Source organism: Petaurus breviceps, unplaced genomic scaffold, assembly GCF_028583685.1.
Source record: "Petaurus breviceps papuanus isolate PSGF00001 unplaced genomic scaffold, PetGlider_PUasm1.0 90903, whole genome shotgun sequence".
Classification (NCBI taxonomy): Eukaryota; Metazoa; Chordata; class Mammalia; order Diprotodontia; family Petauridae; genus Petaurus; species Petaurus breviceps.
This window is the reverse complement of record NW_027187376.1, coordinates 14,608,573-14,631,421: the sequence shown is the minus strand read 5'-3', so window position 1 is coordinate 14,631,421 and position 22,849 is coordinate 14,608,573. Positions and strand designations below refer to the sequence as shown.

Below are 22,849 nucleotides of genomic sequence, written 5' to 3'. Positions count from 1 at the left end.
AGTAGGATTTCACAGAAGTGGAACTAGCACAAGGCAAATTGGACATTGACATTTTTAGACATGGGGTGAGGGAGGGGCACAAGTTCCTCTCCATGGCAACTATTGGCTCCATTTCCTTTCAGACTCTGCTATAGCAAAATGCAAGGATGCCACCACTAGGATACCTTCTCAGGGTCATACTGTATCATAAGTTTCTCATCCCTTCTCTGACTAATTTTCCCCAGATGAAAATACTCCTAATTGTGTCTCTAGGATTTCAGCTATTAAGAGATGAAATGGTGGACATTACTATAATCAAAGGATATATGACTAAAAAGGATCATCTAGTTCAATACTCTCATTGACAGATGAAACTGAAGTTCAGGGATATTATGACTTCCAAGCACAGGGAACAAAAATGAACATCGTTGGGAAATGGTAACTAAACTGGTTTAGCTAAAACATAGGACATGTACAAAGGAAGAACAATGAGATAAGGTCAGGCAGGTTGATATTAACAGAGGGTCTGGAATGCCAGGCTAATGACTCTAAATCTTTGGCAACTTGTTCTACTCTCAAGTTTAATTGTCCCTACACAGGTAATTCCCAAACCTGTATTTGTTCAGTTTTTTCATTCATTTCTGACTCTTCATTACACCATTTGGAGTTTTCTTGGCAAAGATACTGGGGTAGTTTGCCATTTCCTTTCCAGCTCATTTTATAAATGAGGAAACTAAGGCAAAGAGAGTAAAGTGACTTCTCCAGGGTCATACAGCTAGTAAGAATCTGGGGCCAGATTTGAATTCAGGAAGACTCATCTTCCTGATTCCCGGATTAACACTTTTATCCACTTTATCCCTAGTTATCCCCAAACCTTATATATCCAACTATAAAATTCCCCCTAAACTCCATTATTCATTACCTTTTGCTTCCTGGACATTCTTACTTATATGCATCTCTAACTCAACAAGTCCCAAATGCAACTCATTATCTTTCCCCCTAAACTTGTCACTCCTTCCTACTGCCCCATTTCTGATAAAATATTGGTGCTATTGTTACCCAGCTTTCTAACTTTGGGCTCATTCTTGACTTCTCTCTTCCAAACAGTTGCTACGTTTTGACCAATCTACTTCTGCAACATTTGTGATGGCTGTTTCTCTTCTCACAGGGCTACTACCCAAGCTGAGGTTCTTCTCACCTATCATTTAAACTATTGTAATGGAACCAGTTGATCTCCCTTCGTAAATTTCTTCCCTCCGTTGTCTATTTTCCACAGAGCTTCCAAAATGATCTTCTAAGCTACAGGTCTGGCTATGTGACCTTCCCTACTTAGCCCCTTTTCACCCTCCCCCACCCCACCCCCAAAATACTTTTCAGTGCCTATTGCATCTAGGGTAAAAATACTCAACCTGTCATCCAAAGCCCTCACCTTTTCAGCCAGGTTTCAATCAAATATTTAGGTCTTTACTATGTGCCAGCCACTGTGCTACATGCTAGTGATATAAAGACAGATTTGAAATAATATTTCATATTATTTTCCTTCATACACTCTCTGTTCTGTCCAAACTGGGTTACTAATTTGCTTTAAAACTTGCCATTCCACCTTCCATTTCTGTGTTTTTGCACACGTTTTCCCCTATGCCTACAGTATAAGATCTCTTTACCTTGGTCTCTCATAATCCTTATCTCATAATCCTTATTTGGCTCAGGTTCTTCCTTGTATGAATTCCCTAGTTTTTGATACTGTATCCTTCATCAAATTACCTTTTATTCACTTAGTCTCTGTACAAGTTGCCTTCCCTCAGTAGAATGTATTTTCTCTGAGGAGATAGGCAGTATGTTTTGTCTCTAGCACAATACCTTGAACATATCAGGGACTTAAAAAATATTTATGAAACTGATTTATTCAGTTGGCATGGAGCAATCACAACACATTTTGTTTATATACTTAACAATAGGCAACATGAATCAATGTACATACTTTTGAAAATTTGGGGGTCATGCCTGCAACAAAGACTTACCAGCCTATACACTTCTCAAGTGTATAGTATACCCTTCATGTGGAACATTCACAATTGCTCATTTTACTTTAATACAAAGATTAAAACAATCTATAAGGTGAAGCTTTTTTAAGGCAAAAGTTATAGTAATAAAATAGCCAGCCTTTATATAGTACTATAAGTAAGGGAGTGATGGAAATTATCAGATAATCCTATTTAAATAAAAAGGAGAAAAAGTTCTGTAAAATTAGTCACTGGTAACAAGTAAAATAGTATTTCAGATAAAAAATATAATGTTGGATTGTGAAATTCACTCCTGAAAGAGGCAACTGAATGGGCAGAGACTTGAGACAGGGAGTCCAGATACAATGCTATTGCAATAATCTAGACATTGCTAAGTCCTGAGGGAAGGTGATGGCTGTGTGACAGGAGGGAAGGGAATCTATAAGAGAGATGTTGTCAAGGAAAATTACAGATTTAACAACTGATTAGACAAATAGGGTGGACCAGAGAGAGGAATCAAGGATGACACCAAAGTTATGAACCTGCATTAACTAGAAAGATGATAATGGATTTGACAATAATGGGGAAGTTCATATGAGCAGTGACTTTGGGGGGAAAGATGAATTCTATTTTGGACAGATTGAAGTTGAGATGCCCAGTAGCCAGTTGGTGATGTGGGATTTAACAGCTTCAAGAGAGAGTCTAGGGCTGGATAGATAGATGTGGGAATCATTTGTATAAAGATGATAATTGTATCCATGTTAGTTAATGATATCACCAAGTAATTGAGTATAGAGAGAACTGAGGCCCAGACACAGAGCTTTGAGGGACACCTATAATTTGTGTGTATGTATAGCTATAGTATATAGATGAAGATCAAGAAAAGAGATTGAGAGGAGCCAAGACAAAAACCAAAAGAGAACAGTTATATAAAACCCATACAGAGGGTTTGAGGAATAAATAAATTATTAAGACATTGTTGATATTTTTTAAACTATTATTATAAGAGGATCTATCTTGATTAAAGCTGATAGTATCCATGAGTAAGAAAGATTTCATTTTCAGATAATTTTAATTTTGTGAACATTGAATCATTACTATTATTACTGTCTAGCACAGGTTCAAAGTCCAAGGGCCACTCAGGGGCCCAGTCCTCCACCTGGGCTAGTTCCTCTCCATATGCCTTCCACCCTTCCCTATAAATCACCATATTAATGCTGAACTTAACTCAGGCAAGATCCTTCAGCCTGGGTTTACAAGTATGTGCCACCGTGTCCTGAAGTAATGGTGAAATTTCAAACAACTTCCCTAACAATGACAGATTTATACAACACAAAATGCTATTTTGTACTATGAATCTGTACCTCAAATATCACATGTTCTGATCACCTCACCTCAGAAGAGATATGACAGTACCAGAAAAGGTCTAATGAATGGAGAAGGGAAAGATCAAATGAGTGAAGACAATGCCATGAGGATAGATTGAAGTCATTATGATAAATCCAGGATGGTAAATTGAGGAAATGACTAAAACATATAAAAATGAGAAGAATGTGAATCAGATGAACAAACATTCACCAAATCCTGCAATGTCTCTTTGAATTTCACAAGGGCAAAAGGAAGTATGACTTTGTTTATCTGTTACTTTGGAATTAACACCATCTGAAATTGTCTCAAAGGTTAACTTTACAACTCAAGATAATGACAGTAATAATAGCTAGCATTTATTGTTTTAAAGGTGTGCAAAATGTTTACATATATTATCTCATTTGATAGTAAAAACTGTACTTTTTCCATTTAATCAATATGTTAAATATGTATAAAACATTGTGCTAATTGTTATGGGAAATACAAAAGGAACACAGAATATTGTACTTAACTTCAAAGAGTTTATGGTCTAGCTGCAGAGCATATGGTCTATCACTGCATGCAGAGACACTAGGCTTTCCTAGAATCTTTTCTAGGACCTGGTTCCTCAGACACCAAGCTTCCTTAGGACACAAATATATACTATATGCAGTGTATTTGTAGGCCATGCAGTTGAAAATGTACAATAAACTATTGGTGATGCAGGGCTAGAGCTTAGAAGAGATACTAGGGCTAGGATTTATATGGAGATATGTCTGGGAGTAATATACCTAGAGATGATAATTGAATCCATGGAAGCTTACGGAACCACTGAGAGTTTGCAGAGACAAAGCAAAGGTCCAGGACAGTACCTTAAGATACACCTTGAGGAGAAATGTGAATAATGGTCTAGCAAAAGAGCTTGAGGAGAGGTCAGACTAGTAGAAGGTGGGCAGGTAGGAAGAAAATTATGAAAGCATTGTCACCAAAACATGGAAAGAGTTTCCAAGAAGAAAAAGAGTTAACCATTCCAAATGTTGCAAAGAGGTCAAAAAAGGATTAGGACTGAGAAAAGAACATTACATTTGGCAATTAAGGCATTGGAAAGAATAGTTTCTCTTGAGTGATGAGGTCAGAAACCAGATTGTAAGAGTTGAGTGATTGAGAAGTGAGGAAATTGAGACAAATGTAGACAGCTTTTTCTTTTAAACAAAGTTAGCTATTTAAGGAAGTATTAGTTACAACCAAATTGAGTGTTTAAGAAGGAGAGGTTAATAGACAAGGTGAATTTAGAGATCTTAAGCAAATTTTATCCCATAGGTATCACTGTGACTTGGTAAAATGACACTTATTTTGCTCTGAAAGGGGCATAGTTTATACAAGAGGAATAGGATGGCTAAAACTTGAGATAACAGAATCAGGATCTTGAAATGATCTTGACAGGCCAGAACATTTCCTGACTCTAAGATAATATTTAGTAGTCTTTTTAAAAAAATATTTTTGGTGGGAGGAAGGCAGGGCAACTGGGGTAAAGTGACTTGCCCAAAGTCACAGAGCTAGTAAGTGTTAAGTGTCTGAGGTTGGATTTGAACTCTGGTCCTCCTGACTGCAGGGTCTAGGTGCACCACCTAGCTGCCCCTAAGCAGCTAGAATAAGTGTAAGTAAAAATAAATGTAAAGTTTTACACTTAGATTAAAAGAATCAACTTTATAAATATAAGATGAAGGTTTAGATGACTGGACAGGTTTTTCTTTAAAAAACATGGGGATTTTAGTGAATCACCAGGTCAATATAATTCAACAGCATGATACAGCAGCCAAAAACTATTGTCATTTTGTGCTATATTTGAAGTGGCCTTGTATAGATTACTAGGGAAGTGAAAATTCCACTGTACTCTACCCTTATCAGACCACATTTTGAGTATTGTACTCAGTTCTGGGTATCACATTTTAGAATGCTGTCTAAAACGGAGCAATCAAGATGAGGAAATGCCTTGAGATTATGGCAGAGGAAGCTTGGTTGAAAAGACAGGGGACATTTAGCCTGGTAGAAGACAAGGCTCAAGGGTTATGTGCCAGGAAGATTGTTTAGACTTGTTCTACGTGGGCCTCAGAGCACAAAACTAGTAGCAAAGGGTAGAAGTTGCAGTGAAGCAAGTTTAGATTTGATAGGAAAGACTTCATAACAATCAGTCATCCAAAAGTAGAATAGTCTGCTTCAAGAAGTTGTGGGCCTCCCCTCACTGGAACTCTTGCAGGAGACTGGACAACCTTTTCATGTATGTTTTAGAAGGTATTCTGGTTCGTGTATGGGTTTCTCTGAAATACTTTCCAACTTGGAAATTCTTTGATACTTCTTGAACTCTAAGAAACCTGACCACACTGAGGACAAAAAATGTGCCTGGTTATCCTCTGCAATACTGGCTACTCTTTTCAAGCCCATAATACCAGTCTAGGAGGAATAGGCACCTCTCTTTCTCTCTCTCATTTTATTAAACAGGCATTTATTTTCTTTCTTTTACTTCCTCTGAATTAAGAAAAGAAAATCAAAACGATTGTCACAAATATTCATAATCCAACAAAACAAATTCCCAAAATGACTCTGTCAGGAGGTGAGTAGCATGCTTCATCATCAGTCTTCTGGAATCATGGTTGATCATTACATTGATTAGACTTCTCAAGTAGTATGCATATTTCTTGCTCCTCACTGCCATTTCAAAACCTCTCTTGGACTCTTGATTAAATTGTTTCATGTGATGAGGCATTTGCATGAGACTATAAGCCTTACTAGACTTCCCCTAACTCTTAGTAGGTAACCTATGAAGAGGTTAGGGTTGCTCTGGAGACCTCAAAGTACCAACACGTGGGGTCCAGCCAGGTCCTGCCAAATGAATTCGACTCAAGTCTTCTCTCAGCCAAAGATAAGTAAAATTTATTAAAAGTTTGCTTATATTAGACACAGAGTAAGTCTGTGCTAGGTCATTCTGTGGTGCTCTCACAAACATGAAGACAGGATAGGGTCTTATATACAGAAGGTTGTGGGAGGAATCTAGGGGTGGTCTAAAGGAGGAGTTTGGGGAGGGTCAGGAGGAGTTAATGAGGTCAAGGAGTGACTAAGGGTGGGAGGAGGCCACCTGGAGACCACAAACAATGGTAGGCTAGCCCAGTTCAAGGTTGGATCTACACTTAGATTGGGAAGTCTAGTAACAGAGAGTGGGAAATTTAGTAAGGCTTATGGCCTCATGCAAATGCCTCATCAAATGAAACAATTTAATCAAGAGTCCAAGGGAGGTTCCCAGAGCCTGTACCTCAAGGACTCAAGGAGAGCACATGGGGGTTTCCAGAGCTCATACCTCATCACTATGATAACTTAACTATTTCTCCTCTGGAATTCACTTATCTTCCAGTTCAAATTCTGGTTGCAACCATTTACCAGCCTTCAAGTCTTCTTTTATCCAAATATTGAATATCTAGCCTAGTCTTCTTTCCACCCTGATCCATACCCTTGTACTCAGGGCATTCACTATAGTGAAATCTGGTGTATCCTGGCCCTTCAGTGATATAAGGACATATCCTGAATGTTCATTTCATCCCAAACACACACATTAATGGTCATACCTTAGATTTTACCATCATTCAAAACTTCTATTAGTCTTAATGTCCTATCTCTGATGATAATGTCTTATCCTTTCATCTCCTTCTGCCTCCCTTGTCCTAAACTTATCTCCCCTCTTCAATTTATTTATTTATTTTGAGTTTTCAACATTCATTTCCATAAGATTTTGTGTTCCAAATTCTCTCCCCTACCCCCACCCCAAGGTGGCATGCATTCTGATTACCCCTTCCCCCAGTCAGCTCTCCCTTCTATCCCTCCCATCCCTCCCCTTTCTATTTTCCCCTTCCCTCCTTCCCCCTTACTTTCTTGTAGGGCAAGATGTATTTCTATACCCCATTGCCTGTATTGAGTTCCAGATTCTCTCCCTTCTTCCCTCCCTATCTACTCCCATTGAGAAGACAAGCAATTGTAAAACATTGCCATAGTTAAACTTATTTATCTTTATTCCACTAGTTTGTCTGATTGCCTGGTTGGAAACAAAACTTGTGTGTGTACACACACACACACACACACAGATCATGCACAAGGGCAAGCTAGCATACTGCCTCCAGGAAGCTCCTTATTGGGTTAACCTCATTATCTTGTAAAATATTGGTACTTAAACCTTGATACTCCACCTTATCGCTACTCTCAGCCTCTCTGATTGGAGGGTGGGGCAATGAACTCTAAATTTCCATTTAAGAAGAGAATTTTGCTCAGACTTTTCTTTATTTCTTGCCTGCATTATCATCTTGGGACTTCTCTGACTGACTATTCCACCATTCCCCTCACCCTCCCTGTGCAACTTTCCTGCTCAGAGGCTGCCTGCCTCCTACCTTTTCAGCTTCTTTTTATGTTTTGTCCTTCCTTAGATTGTAAGCTCCTCAGAGTGGATGTAGTCTTTCTTTTACCTATTAGTACAGTGCCTTAACCTAGCTTATTGTTAGATGATTAATTAATTGGGGCTAGGCCTAAGATTTCATTAGTATAGGGAGCTCTTAGATGGGAAAAAAAATATCATCTTTATCAGTGTAGGTCAGCATCTTCTCTGCAACATATAGTTTTATAGAGAATTTCCTCAAGCCCAGAGAAGCTAAGTGACTTAACCTGGGTCCTCCAGTCAATATCTTTGTATTGACAAGATCTGTCAGTATCTTTGACAGGACTTGAATCCACATTTTCCTGGCTTGGAAGTTGGTGGTTCTTTATCTGCTATGGTCTTCTGCCTCTCTTTGTAGTAACAATGATAAATAGGAATTCAGGGCATTTGAATACAATAAACCTTTAGGACTTACAATGTGCAAGACACTGTTAAACACTCAGAATAAACATGTCCCAGAGCCTACCCTTAAAGAATTTATCTTTCTTCTGGGGCAGATACTAAATGTACACAGATAAATACCATATGGAAGGTGGGAAATTATGGAGGCAAATAAGAGATCCAGGTAAAATACTCAATGAATATTAACAAAAGAGGAAGTATTTCCTAATGGATAGAGCACTGGACTTGGAATAAGAGAGACCTCATGTTGAACCATTTCTTAGACATTTTTTTAGATGTGTGAACTAGGGGAGAGTTGTTTAATCTCTCTGAGTCTCAGTTTCCTTCCCTGTGACATAATGACACCTACCTCACAGTGGTTTTAAGGAACAAATAAGACAATGTTTGTAAAGCACTTTGCACACTTCCAAGCACTAAATACAGGTGTTCTGATTATATTTGAAGAGGAATTCCCTTTTGCTTGGAGCATCAGGGAAGGGTGTGCAGAAGAGGTGGCACTTGAACTGAGCCTTGAAAGCAAAGATAAGGAGGAAATATATTACAGGAAGGGGGAGGGGGGAATCAGCCTATTCCCTAGAGATAGGAGCTAGAATGTGAGGTTTGGGGAACAGTTGCTAGTCTGGTTCAGCTGGAATAGATGAAGTAATTTGAAATAAAACTGGAAAAGGGGGACAGCTCAGGAGGGGGGGTGTAGTGAATAGAGCACCAGCCCTGGAGTCAGGAGGACCTGAGTTCAAATCCAGCCTCAGATACTTAACACTAGCCAAGTGACCTTAGGCAAGTCATTTAACCCCAATTGCCCTGCCTTCCCCCTCCAAAAAAAAAAGAAAAAACTGGAAAAGTTAGTTGGAATCTGTTGTGGAAGGCCTTAAATACCTCACTAATAAGTTTGAATTTTATCTTAGATGATAGGCAGCCACTGAAGGGTTCTTTGTGCAGAGGAGTGACATGATCAGACTTTTGCCTTGGGGAAATTATTTTGTAAGCATTTTGGAAAATTCATTAAAAAATGAAAGAAATTAAAGGCAAGGAGGTCACTTACGATGCTCTTATAGTAGTCCAGATGAGTTGTTATTAGTGTATTAGAACACGGTAGCAGTGTGGTTGGAGAAAAGAAACTGAACATCAGAGTTGTTGAGTTAGAATTGACAGGACTTGACAACTAATTGGGTGTGGGAGCAGAGGAAGAGGAAAGAATCAAAGATAACTCAAGTAAAGTACCTCAGTAGCTATAAGGATGATGAAAGAATATGATCAAAAGAAAGAAACTAGGGGAAAATGAGTTCAGTTTTAGACATTGGGTTTGAGATGCCAGAGGAGCATTCAGGTGCAGATATCCAGAAAGCAATTAGAAACACACAACCAGAGTTTTGCAGATTAGCTGAAGGTGGAGACACAGAAGTGATAATTGGCCAAACTTAAAGTAACACCTTTGTGAAAGAATTGAGAGGAATATGAGTCTTATGTATGAAACAGAGCAGGACCAGTCTTAAGAGAATTAAAGAGAACTCTGAGATTGTAAAGAACCCAAAGAGGAAAAGGGTATCAAGAGGAAGGCGATCAAAACTATTAAATACTACAGACAGGTCAAGAAAGATGACTTCTAGATAAGGTGATAACGTAATCATTAGTGACCTCAGAGAGAGCTATTTGATCAGAATGATGGGGATCAGATTGCAGGTAGATGCAGAAGGATAGACTAGCAGGGAAATGAAGTGAGGATTATCTCTTCCTAGAAATGTGGTGAGGAAGTGTAAGAAAGAGAGGATGGTAGTGAGATGAAGGGGAAGGAGTGTTTTTGGGACTGGGAAGATCTGAATATGTTTCTACACAGAGGAATAATAGTGATGTGGATACAAAGGTGCCCTAAGGGTTAATAGTAAGGGTTGCTTTTTCAGTACCTTGAGAGGCCTTCCTGAGCTTGTTGGCATCCTAAAGTCACTTCCCTTATCTTGAAATACCATAAAACTTCCCCCTTGAACTGGACCTTGGAATTCCTTGTCTCCCCCCATTCTGGGTCATAAAATTTCCCCTGTCTCCCTTATCTTGTGTCATCTGTCTTCCTCATCTTGTGCCTAAATATCCAACCCCCATTAGAAACTAAAATTGCATCACTATCCTACAAGCTGTGTAGCTTTCTGTCTATATAAGTCTGGTCCTTTTCCTATATCTGTGCCTTTGTTTAGCTCCTTGCTAAATCTCAGGCCCATATGTTTTTGCATCAATAAAGCACCCATTGGTTAAAGAGAAGGTCTAAATGAATTCTTTCCCATCTGAACGAGGTCTTCCAACTCTGACCTCAACAATACCATGTAGCAGGAGGCACGATGGCAGAGTAAAAGCAGGAACTTACTTGAACTTGTCCCCAGTTACCTCAAATACCTGTTAAAAAAAATGACTCTAAACAATAGCATGCAGGAAAACAAAGAAGGAATGTTTGATGGAGGAGTATTAGAAGCTACTAGAGGAAATAGGTGACAAAATTAATCTCATTAAGAAGGGTACCTCTTTCTCTGAAACTGAAGGGAAGAAAATGGATGAGGATTTTGAGGGATTTAGAGGTGGGAAGTTGCAGGGGTTGTCGTGGGATGGCTTTGTTCTCAGTCAAATGGGAAAAGTCATTTCCTTATGTTGAGTGGAAAGAGTTCCAAAAAATAGAAGATACATAGCAAAATATAGCAGAAAGAGGCCTGGGTGTAGAATAGAGGACCTAAGTTTGAATCTTTGCTCTAGGTACCTGTACAATCTTGGAAAAGTCCCTTAACCCTCTAGGCTTGTCCTTCTATAAACTGAGGGGATAAGACTAAACCCCAACTCAAAATCTTTGATATTTAGAGCTCAAAAGGATCCTAGATTATGAAGGAGAACCACTTTATTTTATAAATGACCTCTAAAATCACTTCCACCTCTTAAATCCCATGAGCCTATGAACTGCTGGGAATGTGATACAGTCAATAAGAAGTGAATGAATTGTACAGCAGTGAGGGCCCAGTTAAAATTGTGTGGCATATATATGTAGTGAGAATAGACAGCATATTTTATGTGAAAATATATTGAGGCTTTGTACCATACTGAAGAATTTTTTTTATAAGTGCAATCTCTTTGTGACTACTGTTGCTTAATTAAGAGATGGCTTTTAATTAGATTTAAATGAAAGTTGCTCTGAGATAATGAACATAAATTTTCTGTTTATGATCCTCTCCAAAGAAGACCAGGCTGATTAGAGGCATATATGCAAAATTCTGATTATTGCAATAACCCTTGAGTATAATATTGCAATTAAGACATTCAGAAGTAGCAGTTAAATATTGCACTCTTCATTTTGTGTATTTCTGTTGTGAATCATGTTGCTAAAGATAACTCAAATATGTATGTATATTGATATATTTTTAATGGTCAGAATGTAGTTTAATATTAGAAACCTATAAATCCAAAAATTTATGAAGGAAGAGGAAGGAGCAGAATTAAACAGGTCTTTCAATACAAAACATTGGAGTATGTTACATACATATTTTGTATGTTAATACAAAAGCCTGGAGTAAGAAGGCAAGCATGATATCTATTGTGCAATAGAAAAGTGTTTTTATTTCATATAGTCTTGTGCATGGGAACTCTGAATCATATTTGATTATGATGCCTTCAAATAGTCCCTTTTCCTAATATGTTGGACTTATGAACTAGAGTATTTGTTAGTCCTGGTAATCTTGGTTGGTAGCTGTTACTTGATAATCATTATTCCCTGAACTTTGCTAACATTATGAATGATGTTAGAACACAAGCACCCAGAAGCTGTTATGGCCACATCAGTTTTGATCAAATCACAGAGAAAAAAGAGATTACTACATGGAAAGAACTAAACAAAATTATATACACAAGCTATTTCAGTCTTCTCAGAGTATTCCCAATGACTAATCTGACTAATTGTACTGTAGGAGCTAGTGATGCTTGCCTCTGTGCTGTTTCCTGTACAAGACACTCCATCTTTGCATTTTCACTGGTTATCATGCATCCCAGGAATTGCCTCCCTCTTCACTCCTGTCTCCTGATTCCCTAAAATCCCACCTTCTGCAAGAAACCTTTCCTTGTCCTCCTTAATGTTAGTGCCTTCTCTCTGAGATTAATCCCAGATTTATCCTTTGTATATCATTTGTATATAGTAGTTTGGATGTCATCTACCTCATTAGGATGTAAGCTCCTTGAGGACAGGGACTATTTTTTTTATCTAATTTTATTTTTTAACTTTTCTTTGGATCCTCTGTTCTTAATATAATCCCTGGCCCATGGTAGGTATTTAATAAATGCTTCTTGACTTGACAATTTTATTTTTATTTAATAAATGCTTCTTGACTTGACAATTTTATTTTTTTTTAAATGTATAAATTGATTTTTTTTAACTTTTAAAGCCTTGAGCAACTAAGTGATTTTGCAATTCAACAGAGGTTTCTGTTTCAGATGGGAAAGAAGTGACCATCCTATTTTGCCAGCAACCTTGTGGTGTGATGCACAGATGCTTCCTGTTGCCCTATTGAAAATTATTAACCTCAGAGGAGATCCGTTAAGCCACCCTATAGTTAGGTAAGGAATACTGTTTTCCTTTATAAGTATAAAAAATACTTCAGGGGTGGGGAACCTGCAGCCTTGAAGCTACATGTGGCCCTCTAGGTCCTCAGATATAGCCCTTTGATTGAATCTAAACTTCACAGAACAAATCCCCTTAATAAAATAAAAATGAGGTGAAGTGATTTATTCAGGATCTCACAAGTAGTAAGTGTCTGAGGTCATATTTGAACTCTGGTCTTCCTGACTCCAGGTCAGGCACTCTATTCCACCTAGCTGTCCCATTTAAACCAACTCTGTTCTAAAAAAGTATGAATTCAAGAGTCATGGAATTCTGTCATTTTTTTAAAATGAGGTTTTATTTCTATATTTTGTTTTTACATCACCTAGCTTACCCTCTTATATACCTTCTCCCTCCCTTGTCATAAATCCATCACTTATGATAAAGAATATTTTTAAAGAAAAAGGGGAAGGGAGGAACCAGCCAATCAATATCATTTAAAGATGTAATGTTATATGCAATGTTCCACAACCATGGACTCTCCCACCTCTTCAAAAGAGCCAGAGGAGGTGTCTTCTCCTAGTCTCAAAGTCTCTTCCTTGAGGTCAAGTTTATTCTTTATGATTTCCCAACATTAATCTCCATTTGCTTGTGGTGGTTATTCTTTCCATTTACATGATGTTATTGTGTATGTTGTTTTCCTCAATCTAGTTCAATTTGCATCAGTTCATGTAAGTCTTTATATGCTTCTCTGTATCCATTGAATTCATTATTTCATTAACATTCATGTGCTATAATTTATTTAACTATTTTCCAAACAATGGGAGTCTACTTTGTATTCAGTTTTCCCTGCTGCAAAAAGTGCTTCTCTAAACATTTTAATGTGTGAAGCCTTTCTTTTTGTCTTTGACCTCTCTAGGGCCTATGCCCAAGTAATCTCAGAGTCAATGAGTTTGGCCATTTTAGTCACTTTACTTTCATAATCCCAAATTGTTTTCCACAATGGTACACTAATTTACAGTTCCACCAACAATGCATTAATAGGTCTGTCTTTCCATACCACTTCCTTCATGAATTATTCTTGTCTTTTGTTATCTTAGCCAAATTAATTGGGTATGAGGTAAAACCTCAGAGTTGTTTTAATATGCATTTCTCTTATGTTTAATGATTTGGAGCATTCTTATGTGGGGTTGGGGTTGTTTTTTGTTTTTTGGAGGCAGTCAATGTTAACTGACTTGCTGAGGATCACACAGCAAGTAAATTTGTGAGGTCAGTACTCTATGTACTATGCCAACTAGCTGTTCTTTTATGATTGTTAATAGTTTGCATTTTTTTTGTTTTGAGAACTTTTTGTTCATATTTTTTAACCACATATTTTGGGGAATTACTTTTGGTCTTAAATATTTCTATTGCAGTAAATAGAGCACCCGGGCCTGGAGTTGGGAGGACCTGAGTTCAAATCTGATCTTGGACACTTATGTAACACAAAACTAGCCCTGTGATTTTGGTCAAGTCACTTAACCCCAATTGCCCTACCTTCCCACCTCCAAAAACCTATATATATATATATATATATATATATATATATATATATATATATATATATATATATATATATATATATATATTTTTTTTTTTTTTTTTTGTATGTTTCTCTCTCTCTCTCTCTCTCTCTCTCTCTCTCTCTCTCTCTCTCTCTCTCTCCCCTCTCTGTGTATGTGTGCTGGTATAACAAACTCTTCCTACAGATATTTGATAGAAAGATTTTCCCCCAGTTAAGTACTTTCTTTCTTACTGAGGCATTAATTTTGTTTGTACAAAAGCTTTTCAATTTCATATAATCAAAACTTTCTATCTTTTATAATTACTATATCCTTTCTTTGGCTAAGAATTCATCTCTTACCCATAGCTCTGAAAAGCATATAATGTACTTCTAACTTCTTAAGTGCTGATCGTTGATTTTCTGTTGCACATCCATTTTTAATTTATTTTGAAATATGGTATAAGGAGTTGACCTAAGCCTAATTTCTGCCAGATTGCTTTCCAGTTTTCCCAGCAGTTTTTGTCAAATAAAGAGTTCTTTTCTAGGGAATTTATGTTTTTGAGTTTAGTTATCTTTTTTTCCTTCAAAAGAGTGTTGTTGTTATTTTATCTAGCTCTATGAAATATATTTTTGCTAGTTTGATTAGCATATCATTAAACTTGCAAATTAACTTTGGTAGTATTTTAATTTTTATCATATTGGGAAGGCCCAGCCATGAATACTGAATATTTTCCAGCTGTTTAAACTTTATTTTTTTAAGCTGTATTTTGTAATTATATCTTTGAAGATATTAAGTATGCTTTGGTAAATTGGTTCTCAAATATTTTGAGAACTGCAAATTTGCAGTTATTTTGAAGAGGATTTCCTTACTATAATTCCCTTTGAATATTATTGTTATAAATGTAATATTGATTTTTATGGGTTTATTTTGTTGTCTGCAACTTTGCTATAGTTATTGCCTTAATTAGTTTTGGTGGTTGTTGCTACTGATTTGCTAGGATTTTCTAAGTAAAGCATCAAGTTAACAGTGAATAGCATGGTTGAAGGGATTTGCCACAGCAGTGTATATGGAAAGAAAAACCAGCACAAAACTATTGAAAAAAATAGAATGTTTCAAAATTAAAAGAATAAGCATGACCCAGATGAAGAGTTATGAGAAGACGCCTCCTTTTTAGAGGTGAGAGGTTCTTGGATGTGAAATGTGAGTGTCTTTTGATTTTTTTTCCAATGTATTAATTGATTTTGCTAATTTCTTTTTCCCTTTTCTTGAAAATACTCTGTTATATGGTATGGCTTTCTCTGGAGGGGAGAAGGGAAGGGAAACAGTGGAAAATCTCAATGATATAAAAACAAAAGTTATCAATGAAATTTACTTTTAAGAACTAATTTGCCCCAATTCATATAAACTGAATCTATCCTAAGGAAGTGTTAATTCAAGAGATTTGGAAGTCCAACTTAATTCTATCTGAGTATACAATATACAGTGACTTCATGAATTACATTCAAAATTATCCAATATATTTTGGAGTTTGGAATTGCCAATTCAAGTAATCCAAGCCTGGGTAGAATCTTCTTAAAACAATTTCATAATATCCATTGTGACTTTTCCTTTGTAAACCATAGCTATAAATTTTTTGGACATTACATATTGTCCATGTATACATATTATCTTTTCAATATAAAGACAAAACTACCACTGCAGCAGGTGTATGGATTTTGTTTTGTTTTTCAAGTAATGATGAATTAGTGTTGCTTGGTGCTCCCCACCCCACCCCATTTCTCTTTCCCTTCTTAATCACCTTTATGTCCAAAGCACCAATTGCTTCCAGTTACAGTAAACATGACAAGCTAGTTATAATTTTCCAAAATACATTATTATTCTTCCTGTGAAAAGAATCGAATCCCCATGTTCCTGAGTTACAACTGTTTGTTTCAATTGCTTCCTGAGAATGACAGTGCTAGAGCCAAATGAAACAGATTGGACACTCTCTGACAATCTTTTCTCTCATAGATACAAATAAATGCTAGTCCCTCTAGTATTCTCTGAATGTATCATGGTAATAGGTTGTGTGGGTAAAACAAAGATGAATATGGTAGGATACAGAAGTATCATAATGATGATGCTTTTGACAACAACAAAGTTAATATCATTAAGGTATTCAAATGTTTCTATGTAATCAATGTTATATCTCATGAATTGCCAGGAAGATAGTTTCTATAACCAATGAGTTTGCTATTGTAACTTTTGAAAAGTCAGACAGAAAAATTTTGGTCAAATACTCTACATTCCTTTTATTTTCTATATTCCAGTGCTGAAAATTGACTACTAATTCACTGACTTTTTTTGTTAAACATCCAAATCCTAGAGCACAAACTGAAAGCCTGGAAAAACAGCACCATCCAGTAGATATTGATGAAGGTGACTGACTCTAGTAATTTTATCAATAAACCAGATCACTTCCCATTCATAGATTACAACTAAGAAAAACCACTGTGTTCTCAATAGATGGGGAGACCAGACTTAATAGTCCCTTAAACATAATGAATGGAACCAGGACATTATCAACCAAAGTATGTTACACTAAGTTTCATAATGTTGCTGCTGTTGAAAACTGCCTCTTTAAAACAGTGACTTAGGGACCAGTAATGTTTCTTGATGAGTAATTTTTTTTTAAATTATGATGACAAAAGGAAATATGTTAACAATAGAATGTCTTTCCAGACATTGCAATGACATTGTAGGGAAACTTCTAGGTAGGATATTAGGAGAGGGAGGAGTATGACAAGGAGTGGATGAGGGTCAGAGAATGGAAAGTGGCAGCAAGGGAAGCAGTGGCTCTTGCTTACTCAGACCCAGACTCTAATCCTTGGGATTAGAGAAGTAGGAATTAGTTAGCCACAGGGAAGGAAGAGGATATGTTGTAACTGGGAATTCTGCCTTTATGAAGCCTGTGAATGGCAGGAGTTGATGTTACTTTTACAAGCACTGAAACAAAGTTGGTATGCTGGCTCATGTTAATAGTCCTTCTTGTAGATGAAATCCTCACAGCAAAAGGTCTGGTATCTGAGACTTTGGTTTTCAAAGCAGGGGCTTAGTGTTAGAGGCTCTACTTCTGCATGTGAGATACCTGAAATCTGAGACTCTGGTCTGGAGTGGATTTTGAAGGTGAGAAGCAGGGAGTGTGAGAATAGGTCCAATCTAGCAACAAGCTAGGACCCAGTCATAGCTCAGTGCTAATTGAAAACCAATACAATTGCCAAACCTATTCACATGACTTTTACATGTTATTATAAGAACTTGCTTTTATCCCATGGGATAGAGATATATATTCCTTACCCCATAATATGTATTCCTTACTAAATACAATCATATGAAATTAAGATGGTGTAATAAATAAAATAATAGCAATAATAAAGACATGATTTTTCCCCCCACAGAGAAGGGGCTGATGCAACATTTTTTTTCCATCAAGAAAATGCTATATATGAGAGAACAATTACCAATGAACAGAAAGGGTCATTCCTATCATACATCAAACAAGTGAGATAAGAATATAATTACCTAATGTCATGTTAATCAGCCAATAAAATAAACACTTATTTAACACTGTCTATGTTCTATGCTCTGTCCTAAGTGTCAAAAAAAAGAGACAAAGACACAGGGCCTGCCCTCAAGGAGCTTACAGTCTAATAGAGGATTTAATATAATGGATCAATATATGGACAATATACTTTGTGTATATACCACAGCTGTTTTGAAGGTTAAAAAATTTTTCTGATGCCCCCATGCACAAAATATTTTGGATGTGTGGAATCTCAGACACTAGCACCTTTTTAAAAATTGTATTAATGAGCATGAAGAAAAGAGGTTAAGAAAAACAGTTTTCCAAGGAAGAAATTAAGAGCTTTCTTTGGACTTTTAACACCATATCCTTTTCTGTATAATAACTGCTATCCTTGACAATAAATTTTCATCTAGGTACTATATCACAATGTGTGCTGAGTCAAAGACTGTATAAACTCTACTTTCTGGGAGTATGGCTCCCAAAGGAAAGGGAATATGTTCTTTCAGGACAGCAGGGTCCTACTTAGAAAATTACCTCTCCTAGCATATTAATTGGTGTCCTGGTGCCCTGGAAAAATTCCCATCCACAGGTAAGCAGGTTGCTTGCCCTACTCAACACAGGCTCAAGCAAAATAATTGGAATTAGTAGCATAAAGATATTAACATTTAAGGACATGTTACTGCACAGGGTATAAAACTTAGGCACAGTCTCTACCAAATGGACAGCACTGTGTGGTTTAAAGCAATAGAACCTCTAGATCTCTTTCATGGCTTGTCATAAAGATTTCTGGTTCCTTTTAGAGGTCTTTTATTCCTTCCCTCCCCCACTGATGTACTTTCCTGGCACATGCTATTCATTTACAGCACAAGGAATAGATGAAGGAAGTATGTAGAGAACTCAGAAGTCCCCCAGCTTTGCTAATGTAATATTCCCCTCCCCTATATTATTACCTGAAAGGTTACAGGGCAGACAAGCAGGAGGAAGTATTATGGAGGATGTTTTGGGTCCCTTGAGGTATATTCCCCTGCCCTATACAGTTACCTGCAAAGGTTACAGGGCTGCAAGCTAGAGGGCATGTGATCTTTTTTTGTTTATGCCTCCAGACATGGTCCTATAATAATACCCTAATAAATTACTAACCTTAAGCAAGGGTAAACAAGATTAAGGGTCTTTCTACATTGTCTGTATTCCTTTGAGGGAGGATCTTTCTACATTGTCTGCATTCTTTTAGGGTGTCTACATTCTCTTGGGGGGCATAAAAACTCGGTGAGCTCCTTTCATCTTTGGCTCTGTATGAAATGGTCCTGTAATAAACAGACTATTGATTACACCCCTGTCTCCTTATTTTCACCTCTTGCTGGCCCACCAACTACACTGGCCACAGTAGAAATAATCTTGCTAAAAAAGTTTTTATAGAAAAATAAAATATGGATATTCAAGACATAAGTATATCATTTAAATAACTGGATGTGTGTCTTCTGGCAACATATCAATCCCTACACTAAGCACACCAGTTTCTAAAAACCTTCTCTTTAAGGAAGTACTAGTGTCAACACCCACTATCTTTTATAAGAATTTTTCTACATTTAAATATGTAAATGTATGCTATGCCAAGTTACTATGAAGGATATACAATAAACAGAAATGAGGCAGTGCATGAAAAATGTATAGTATTTCTTGGGAACTGGCAATTATAGATAGAGGGAACAGGAACAACGAGGAAAACACAGGGGAAAGTGAAAGCGGAATATGGTGAAAGATACTGGCCACAAACATAATACGAGAAGAATTAAGCCTTAAACCCAATGACCTAATGAAACATGTACATCTTCTTCTGCTGCTGTATTTCTCTCCACAATGACTTGCTAAAGTCTGTTTTATCCTCCATCTGTGCCCCTTGGACCTTGCAAATATAAAATATAAGCAACACACTATAAAGGGGTGTGTCTGTTTAGGAGTCAGTTAACACTGTACTTGGAGTCAGAAGACCTGGATTCCAGTTTATTATCTTTCCCACTCAACTTATAACCCTGAAAAAGTCACCCAGTCTTTTTGATCTTTAATGTCTTCATCTGTAAAATTAAAGCACTGGACTAGACCTTCAAGGTTTCTCCTACTTCTACCAAGCATATATGATTATGTAACTAGTCAAACAAAAAAAAAAGTAGACATTGTAGTTCTATCTAAGACTTTTGTTCTAGTGTTAGTTAACATTGTTTAAGCATTCACTTACCTAATGAAGGCAGCATGCCTCCATTTCAGAAAGATCTGTGTCGAGTTGTTCTTCTGACACATTGACTATGTAACCCTGGGCAAATTACTTAACCTGTAAGTGTCTCAGGTAATTCCTTAATATTGTTAGTTGCAGAACAGGGACTGGTTCAATCTGATTGAGATAATTTCTTCACAGGAAATTGTGTGTGTGTGTGTGTGTGTGTGTGTGTGTGTGTGTACAATTTCAGGTATAACCTCTTCCTCAAAAAAAAAAAATCCAATATAGAATCCAAGTCCTTTCCCCTGAGTAATTTCCATCTTAAAAAGAAATGAGTGATGGGGCGGCTAGGTGGCGCAGTGAATAGAGCACCGGCCCTGGAGTCAGGAGGACCTGAGTTCAAATCGGGCCTCAGACACTTAACACCCACACACACAAAACTAGCCTGTGACCTTGGGCAAGTCACTTAACCCCAAATGTCCTCCAAAAAGCAAAAAAAATTAAAAATTAAAACAAAAAAGAAATGAGTGATGAAGAAGAATGTAGATATCCCCAAAAGAAATTTTGATTTCATGTTTGGCACAACCACTTAAACATAAATTGAATTAAATTTCATTTAACAATGATGAGCAGGTCTGCATCAGTAGAAAACTCCCACACTGAATTAATCCTGTGATTAGTTCATCAAAGTACAGTATTGCATTTGTCTCTGGGATCTGAACCCCATGTTATGAAGTTTTGTCCCATTGTTCTTTGACTTAATTCCCCAATACCACAGTGGTTTCCCATGGTAGCTGAAATGGAAATTGAAAATTCCCCTTTAAATTAGTAAGATCATTCAAATAAATAGGTTCAGTTCAACTCCCGGCTATGACCGTTCCATAACCCCTGAGTGTTCTTGGCTTAGCATCCCAGGAACTAGCCATTCCTAGGTCACATCGACCTGGAGGGTTGGCTTCCCTCCTTTCGAGACTTGATGTTATTAAAAAACAAGTACCAAGGCTCAGGCGGATGGAACGCGATTGGGCCAGATGTGTATTGAACGAGAAGTGTATTGAGCGTGAATAGTGCACGCGCCAAAAACTTCTTGGCCCCAGGCCTTCTTTGTTTAGAACAGTATAAAGACCTGCGTCCTGTAGGCCCGCTGAGCCTCACCCGAGGGGAGGACACTTCGCCCGGGAAACTCTTTACACAATTCAAGCTGCGCAGGCTGCAATGGGGCTCCCAGCCATTGATTGACTTTGGAGGTTCCCTTGAATTGGTGATGTATTCTCTTCCTTTACCGATTATCTTGATTGGTATTGTGTTATTGATTATTCTTATCATTATATGCTTCCTATGCAAATCTAAGCTATCTGTGCCTTGCCTTTTCTAAATAAATTTCTATTTTATATTTTTCTGGTGTGTTGAAGAGTGTCATTTATAGGAGTGGATCCGAACCTCATTAAATCATACTAATACAGTAGCAAAGAAGTATCCCTTCTCAGAGCCAGAGAGGCAAGGAAGGTTACCTAATCCCAGAGGGGGGAAATCTCTTTGACTTGGAAGTATATACAATCCCAAAAGAATCTCAACTCAATTTCAAATTTGTATTAGTTTATTTGTCTTGTCATTATTTTCCATTCTCTTTTTTTATTCTATAAAGATATTTGATTCATAATATGTTGTCTATATGAAGATAAAGAGAACATTTTCACTGTTGCTGAAGCACATAATAGGTACAGCATATTTCTGCCCTACTGAAAAATGTGTTATAAACATGTAGATAGGAAATCAAGGATGCTGCTTTACCATAGCTCACAGCCAAGCACTTTTTACCAATACTATCTCATCTGATTCTTTTTTTTTTTTTTAAGCAATCAGGGTTAAGTAACTTGCTCAAGGTTACACAGCCAGTTATTTCTGGGTGTGGTGCTGAGTATCTGAGCCCAGATTTGATCCAGGTCATCCCGACACTGGAGCCGGTGCTCTTACTCGCTGAGCCACCTGGCCGCTCCTATCTCATCTGATTCTTAAATCTACTTTGTGAGATAGGTGCTATTGTATTTCTAAATTTATAATTTGGGAAACTGAAACAAATAGAGGTTAAGTGACTTGTCCAAGTCACACAGCTAGTAGATGTCTGAGATCAATTTTGAACTCAGGTCTTCCTAATTCGAGACCCAGCCCTTTATTCATTGTACAAACAGCTGCCTCTGAAGGGAACATAATATAGTAAAAAAGACTCTGAAATGTTAAGTATGAAGTTCTGAGCTCTAGTACCATATCCTTTACCATGCCCTTGAGCAAGACCCCTCACCACAAGGCCCAGGTTAGTGAAAGACAGAAAGGAAAGTCTCACATATGAAGAGGATCATCATAAGATGAGGACATTAGGGTGAGGGGTGCTCGAGACTCCCAAACTGCCAACACACTGGGTCCTGCTGAGTGAATTCTACTCAAGCCTTCCCTCAGCCAAAGAAAAGCAAAGCTTATTAAAAGTTTGCCGTATTGGATAGACTCTTAAGGAACCTTGGTATCTGTAAAGCTTATATTGGACAAGAGGGCCAGGATCATCTGCCACATAGCAAGTCTGTGCTAGAAAAATTCTGTGGCACTCTCACACAACATAGAGACAAGATGGGGTCTTACATACAGAAAGGTTGTGAGGGGAATCTAGGGATGGTCTAGAGGAGGAGTCTGGGGAGGGTCTTCAGGAGGAGTCAGATGAGGTCAGACTCCAGTAAATGAGTGAAGTTGCTGGATCAAGGGTAGATCAATTCAGG

General features: G+C 37.4%; 1 long non-coding RNA gene across 2 annotated transcripts in view; it reads left to right on the top strand.

The window, feature by feature from the left end:
• The window catches only part of LOC138151712 (uncharacterized), a 45,876-nt gene that overhangs the window by 9,540 nt on the left and 13,487 nt on the right, over positions 1-22,849 (top strand). For both annotated transcript variants that reach the window (XR_011165893.1, XR_011165892.1), the window contains exon 3: positions 12,658-12,780. This is a non-coding gene — a long non-coding RNA (uncharacterized lncRNA). The remainder of the gene's footprint in view (positions 1-12,657; positions 12,781-22,849) is intronic.